Below are 8,093 nucleotides of genomic sequence, written 5' to 3'. Positions count from 1 at the left end.
GCCACAGGGATTGGATCCACTCATCAAAAATGGATGACTCAGTAGTATACATCACAAAAACACTTTAATTGAATCAGTACATAAATCCAGGAACAAAATGGATAAGCGCTTTCGCCCAGATAATCTAGACTTCATCAGACAACAGTTAAAGCATAGATACTTCATTTTATACAAACCAAACAGGAAATGGCATAATTCAAAGTTAATTAGGGCAGATAAATGACTTTACATTAAATATTCATGAGATGAATAAAATAAGATAAAATGAAATCCTACATATACAACAAACTGCAAGACACAAATCCTCCACAGCAGTATAAATGCAAGCTAAATACATTAAATATAAAACAATTAACTTACAAATTTATAAAAAGACTGATGGTATGTAATAAATAGAATAAAAAACATTTAAAACCATGTAAAATAACAATATGATATATGTGTGTGTAACATGGTATATTAAACACATAGATCCTCTTTTTTTTAAATTATTCTGCTTCCTGGTGCACTAAGCAGTTTTAGTCTTGCATAACAGGAGGGATCTAAAAACCAAGAGATCTCAATCATTGGGTGGGAATTCAAGTCAAAGTCATTTGGCCTATTAATAGCTCTAGGCTTACTTTTTTATCATATTTCACAGTCCCAATTCTTAGTTACTTATTACTGCTTGCTGGGCATCTTCCATATTTTTTTAATGACAAGAAAGAAAAACATTTTCTCTTTTTTAAGTAAATGCCATTAGCTGCAATCAACACTAAACCAATATATTTACTTTTTATAGTTTCTCGTTTCTTTTGAAAAGTCTCAAATAAAATGCTAGATATGTAAGACAACAGAAATTTGTAAAATTTTGCTATTAAAAATAGAGTTTATTTATAACCTTCATTTTCCAAAATCTTGCAAGGAAATCATTCAGGTTATTTAATAGCAGAACAATTTTTGACATAGGGAGGATTATTTAGAATTCTTTTAGAACATTCTGACAAAAATCTCCTTCTGGCGTCTTCATTTTCAGGATTGCTGTTAGCATTTATATTCTTTGTAATTAATTCAGACCATAAAACTGTGTACAGCATAACCTAAATGCATAATCTCTTGTTTGAGCTGCTGCCGAAGGTTAACTGAGTATTCCGTATGTTCTATAGGTTTGTTTGTTTGTGTCTTTCGGCTTTTCCCGGTTAGGGGTCGCCACAGCGGAACTCCGGTCCGCTAATGATTGGTAGTGGACTTTTACGTACCGGGTTACCAGTACTGCTGTTATTATTTCTTGATGAGTTTTTCTCCCTGGGTCTTCACTAAAAAGGGGATTTTTTACCCAGTTTGACCTTCCCAGTAAACAGGTGGAAATAAGCAAATAAATAAAACGTATGTTCCCAATAATTCATAACTGTCATGTGGAACCATCATATCATGTACATAATATGGTTGTGGGTAGTTCAGCAGTGCACATCTGGTCTGGTTCTCCTTTTCCAGCAGTACAGACTGTCTGTTCTGAAAATTGTATTGTCTTTTCTGTTGAGACTGAGTACTTCTTACTTTTGTTCTTTAGACCTGAAACACTTTTCTTTACCAGTTAATTTTGTTTGTCACAGTGTCTTGCAACATGTTTTCAGCTGTACGTAAATATCTCACTTGCTGGGGTTATACATGTCATGGGATATCTAAAACTTATAAAGCCCCTTAACACTGTAGACAGTTGCTGTCTCAGCTGACTCACATTGCATTTGCTATTCTGACTACATTTTCCTGTCTTGCCTATACAGGTTTTAACTTCCTGTAATAGACACCTTGATTGTCAGAAAATTGAAGTGATTGCTGTTAAAGGTGGATGTCACTGTTGTCATATTTTGTAGAAACTGATGTTTTAAACCTGGAGTGATGGTCATCAAGTACTTGTATCATAATATTTGCAGAATTCGGTGCTATATGACCAACAACAGCAGGCATAGAGAATGCATCCATTAATACTAATTGACAATCTATTTTAATTGAATGTTCAAGATGATCTGAGCAGTTCAGACATTTAGAATTTCACACCATCATTTTTTAGGTATTGGCTCTGTGAAAAAAGTATTGTTGTTCAAACTTTGTAGCTGGATCTTTTTTTCCAGCTAGGGTATTTTTTTCTCAATACTCATGTGCAGTCTCAGTTGATCATTTTTGCAAAGTATGTGAAGTTATTGATCTTGTCCCGCCTAACAGATAGTTACTGCTTACAAAAACAGTATTCTCACTTTTGCATTTTTAATTTTTTTTTTTTTTACTTTGCAGCATTAGGATCACACATGTTTTTGTTCTGCCATGTAATTTCCATAAAACAACTCCCCTGCTGTAATTTTATTTTAGAGTCATACTTCTTGGAATGATACAGTCTGCTATTTAAATGTTCGTACTCTGCTGCCACTTTATATGACTTCTCCTTTTATTTATGGTGTTCTTCGGATGCCTTAAGATGTAATCAGCTGTGTTCTTTCTTACTCTTTTATGTATCACTTTGAATTGATATGGCATGAGTGTTTGCAGCAACTTTCGAATCCTCAATAAAAAAGTATTCCAAATTCTTGGGTTCTCCTCTCTTGCTACCTGAATGTCCAGCCACTTTACAAAAGCTTGTAGTCACTGCCAGGTATGTGAGATGTCTGACATTGGCCTAGGGAGCATGGGTGATAAAAGTGACATCTGCACATACCCTTCCTCAGAACTTCTCTGCTGCCAGTCAAACATCAGCATTCATGCCATCTTTCCTTCAGATCTTTGAATTACAAAAGATAAGTACCCCGTTGGGACTGTTTTTGATTCCTTTGTCACTGCATGCCTGTTAGGGTTACATGTCATCCAAGAAGAGAAAGTGCAAGTGTGGTCATCAGATGTCCCAGAAGGATTCCCGCAAACTTGGCCTTTTCTGTGTAGGGCCTACGTGCGACCATCTTTCTTGCACGATCTGTGAGGCCTTCATGCTTAAAACCATATGCAGCCACCTGCACACCTTGATTATATAGCTAGAAAATCAGCATCTTAAATGCTTAGCTTAAGGGATGGAAGGGTTGTCCGGTCAGTCCATGGAACCACCTAAAAAGAAGGCCAAGGTTTCCAGACCCAAAGTTGCTACTGCTGCCCCTCCTCCATCTGATGTCCCTCCTGTGTCTGACATTCACCTGGAGGAATGCTCGGAGTATGCTGAAGCAGGTATAGCAGGTACCCCACAGGAGGAAGCAGAACTTAGAGCAGAAGGCATGTCTGGGGAGAGATTGCAGACATCACTTTGCGATGGTGAGGGGGAACTACAGGTTCCTATGGCTGCCCAAAGAGGCCTTTCCTCAGCTTCTCAGTCCACTGACACTAGGCCTTCCACAGGGCCTACGCCTCCTAGGCCTTCATTGATAAAGAAATCCAAAACCAAGCATCTCTGCCCCTCTTCTGAAAGCCAATCAGATTGGCAGGCTTTTTCACAGAGCCTATTTAATGACTTTATGGCCCTGAGGCCTGATGTGCCTAGATCCCCACAGGCTGGCCCTCCTCCTATCAGTCCTAGGCCTCAAGTTGAGGATGTCATCCTACCTGAAAGCTGAGGATTCCTCAGACTCCACTTCTGAGGATTCCCTCTCCTATGTGTCCCAGATGCCTTCTCCTCTTGGATATGCTTCTACAGAGGACAAATCTGTAGAGGCTGATTCCCCAACAAACGACCTCACCTTTGGGGAGACAATTTCCAAAATGAGGGAATTTTTTAAGTGGGATTCCTCCGAAATGTCTAAGATAGAAAAACGATATTATGAGCTCCTGCAGATGGACACCCCTGCTCTTTCTGCAATCCCCCCAAGTATTACCCGCTTTCTTGGATGCTTTCAATGCTGTCTCAGTCAGCCCTGATTCCCATCCACATGCTCCCAGGAGGCCTGACAGGTTCTACAAGGTCCTTGAAGGGGTAACATTTCTGATTAAATGTCTTGTAGCTGACCCTGCCACTGTCGCAGTCTCCACAGATAAGACATCCAAATTACTGCCATCTACTCAGTCCTCCCCACTGACAGTGACAGTAAGGCCATGGAGCACCAAGGTAAGAAAGTCTACACTACCTCTACTCTGGCCTTCAGGGCAGTAAATTATCATATGCACATGTCCAAGTTTGAATTGGCACTTTTGACCCAGGTCACCAAACTCTTAGCTGATCTTCCAGACTCGCCTTCCAAGGCTCAAATTCTTACCCTCATTAATCTCTCATCACAAGTCACTAGCCACTCTATTCATTGCTGCTATGATGATGCAGAAGGTTTTGCAAGATCAACTGCCTCAGCTTCAGTCCTAAGAGGATATTCTTGGTTAAGACTTCAGCTCTTACCCGAAAACATTAGGGCAAAATTACTGGATGCACCCCTGGATAACTCTGCCATTTTTGGATCTAAAGTAGCTGAGCTATTTAAGGCCCTTCAGTAGAAAAGGAAGGTGCTACAAAACCTTAAACATATGTTTGTCTTCCTTATTCCCAAGTTTCACAGGAACTGTCCATCAGACACAGTTCATTAGGAAACACTCTTCTCTAGCTTCCCATGCTAGAGGCAGGAAAGGCACAACGAAACAGCAGACCCATTCTAAGTCTGCTCAAACTCCTGCCCAGAAGACTCCCTTTCTGGATAGGGAGGGTAACTTGTGACAACCTGCCTTCACTGTCTCCCCCCCCCCAGACTCCATTCCCCTGTCCCTATGGCTCTCACTGTCTGCCCCTTTGGCAAATCATTACCTCAGACAAGTGGGTCCCCTTCACCATAGAACAGGGCTATTTTATGTCCTGAATCCCCCCCCTTTCCCAGAGGGATCCCTCAGCCACCCAAAGATCAACTGCACCTTTTTCAGCCAGTCATAGACAGCCTCCTTTCTCAAGGAGCCATACAACCGGCTTCTATGGCGGAAAAAGGAAAGGGTTCCATTCAAGACTTTTCCTGGTGCTCAGGAAGGATGGATGCTGGAGACCTGTTCTGGATCTCACACACCTCAACCTGATGTTCATCGTGCATACAGCTGCAGTCATAACAGATGGGTTCTCCTGCCATCAGGCGGGTCCTCGGTCGGCCGAATTCCAAAGTCTAGGTCCGGCGTCGGTTGTCGTCGCTTCTTCCCCGACGTCAGTGCAACAGGGGTATAAAAGAACCAACCAACGCCATTTTCTTCAGTCTTTCTTGCCGCGCGGTGCCCGAAGCAGAAGCAGTTCGCAAGTGCCGGTCGGCCAGCTCCTGAAATTACGAAAATTTTGCAACCGAAGTCTTCTTGAAAGCTAAGTACCTCGTTGGGGAAAATTTTCTTGCCTCAGACCGATGTCAGACAAAGATAATAATTGTATTTCATGTGGGAAGCAAATACCGCATAAGGATTTTCATTCCCTCTGTATTCCTTGTTTAGGCCCAGACCACGACGTCTCGGTCTGTCGTTTTTGTGCTACATTCAACAAACGCACCATTAAGCGTCGGGCGGAGTTCGCCCAGCATTATTTTGGCAAAATATTTAACTATATTATGTCGTCGGATACTCCGACTCCAGTTTTGTCTAAAAAGCGCAAAGATAAGGACCGACACACGAGGTCCGTGGCCTCTACCGACACCACGCCAAAGCCGACTTCAGGACAAGTTTTCAGCGAGGCGCCTATGCAGCCCCTGACTACCGACCACACTTCATTGGCGGTGTCTTCTGTGCCCGAGGTCGCAGGCTCCTCGGCCCACACCCCGACTACAGATACTGAAGCCACTCTTGGTGGTGAATCTCAAAATGTAGACAGGTCTGCCTCCTCTCAAGGTGTCTTCAGACCTTCCTCTTCTTTTTCCATCAAGGCTTTCACTAAGTCTAAAGCAGCCATGCTTTCTAAGAGACAAGCTACACAGGGCCCATCTCCAGGCCCCATGCCTAAAAAACAGATGCTTAAAATGGCTGAGGATTTAATTACTCTTATCAGGGGTTCTCAACCCCCCCCCGAACAAAAGGCCCAGAGTGGAGGAAGAATCCCCCTCCTCTGATCAGGCCTCCATTATATCAGAGCACTCTGATGAACAGGAACTTTCTTACTCCCCTTTTGAAGATTCTGATGCAGTGGAGTCCATTCCCTCTGTATCCCCCCCCAGAGGATTACTCATTTGGGGAAACCTTGCATACCTTAAGGGAACACTTCCACTGGGAAGGCCAAGAGTACTCAGATTCCAAGAAAAGGCTTAGGGATTTTCTCTTGCTACCTCGGCACAGGCCTCTGGCTATACCTCCCGTCTTGGACATACTAGATGATGTGTACTCAGAGGCCTGCCTTAACCCGGATTCTTTACCTCCAGCCCCAGTCAAGCCTGACAGGTACTACCGGGTTCCTGACTCACACCAATTTCTATACAAAAGTCATGCGGCTGACCCAGAAACTATTTCACAGGGCCCCAAGGGAATTAAGGCCTCCACTGCTAAAAATCCATTACCTTCCGAGAGAGATTCCAGATCCTTAGAAAGGTGGGGAAAAAAGGTATATACCTCGGCCACCTTAACCATCAGGGCATTAAACTGCCAGTTCCATATGCTAAAGTACCAACAGTTTCTGTTATCACAATTGAGAAGTAAAATGTCACAACCTGAACAACCAGACTTGAAGGAGTTGCAGGATTTGATGCATAGTGCAGAACAAGTGGGTAAACATACCTTGCAATGTGGTTTTGATGCTCTAGAGGCCTCATGTAGAGCTGCTGTTACAGGATCAGTCATACATAGACATGCCTGGCTCAAGGAACAAACCTTACCAGATCATGTCAAAGCTAAATTACTAGATGCCCCTCTACAAAAGGATGTATTATTTGGTGCTAATGCTGAGGAGGTATTAAAGAAAATGGAGGAAAAGGCTAAATCAATGCAAACAGTGAAAGATTTTCTACAGGTACAACCCCCCACGTTTCAGTAGAAATTGGCCTTCCAAAAATTGGTCCTTTCCAGCCACGGACAGACCCCAAAGAGGTAGATACAGGCGCCTGAGGGGCAGAGGGCAATCCCAAGGATCGTTTAGAGGCAGACAATGGCAAGCTCCTACACAAAGAGGTGGTGAGGATAGTTCGCAGCCATTCAGAAAGCAAGCCCAATGACTTTCCCCTTTGCATGCCAAGCAAGGCTCAAATGGCAGCACCCTTAGGCGGAAAGCTGGCATTATTTTCAAAAAAATTGGCATATTGTCACAAAAGACAAATGGATCCTGGACATTATAAACAGAGGCTACAGATTCCATTTTCACACCCTTCCAAAAATGAGAGGCATGCCAAGCCTGCCACACAATCAAAGGGCAGAGGCACAAAGACAAATTTCAGATCTCATGGACATGAAAGCTATTCAAGAGGTACCTACTCACGAACAAGGTCAAGGTTTTTATTCCAGACTATTCCTGGTACCAAGGAAGGGAAAAGATTGGAGACCTATTTTGGACCTATCCATCCTAAACACATTTTTACTCATACCAAAATTCAAGATGCTCACTTTACAGCAGCTTCTTCCCATGCTGGGCAAGGAGTCTTGGCTGGTAACATTGGACCTCAAGGAGGCATACCTGCATGTCCCAGTCAGACAAAATTGCAGAAGATACCTCAGATTTCTTGCAGGTTCAACCCATTATCAATTCTCTGCATTGCGCTTTGGCTTATCTACTGCACCCAGAGTATTCACTAAATGCCTGGCATCAGTAATTGCCTACTGCAGACGTCAAGGGATACAAATATACCCCTATTTGGACGACTGCCTGATCCAAGCAGACAGCAAGCACATACTTCTGAAACATCTGGCTTATGTAATAATTTTGTTGAATTCTCTGGGATACACAGTCAACAAAAAGAAATCAAGGCTAATACCCTCTCGGAAAATAATTTTCCTGGGTGCCAACTTGGACACAAACACCCAGATGGCCTACCTCACTCCAGAGAAGCAGGGGCAACTAACTCAATACTTCAGAGCACTAGCAAATTTCACCGGGCTGACTGCAAGGAAAATCCTGCAGGCTCTGGGATTCATGGCATCTTGCATCCTACTAATCCCATGTGCAAAGCTGCATATGAGGAAACTTCAATGGTACCTGAAAAACCTATGGTCTCAACACA

Source organism: Protopterus annectens, chromosome 2.part0, assembly GCF_019279795.1.
Source record: "Protopterus annectens isolate FY-2018-M chromosome 2.part0, PAN1.0, whole genome shotgun sequence".
In the NCBI taxonomy this organism is placed as follows: domain Eukaryota; kingdom Metazoa; phylum Chordata; order Ceratodontiformes; family Protopteridae; genus Protopterus; species Protopterus annectens.
This window is presented reverse-complemented; position numbering follows the sequence as displayed.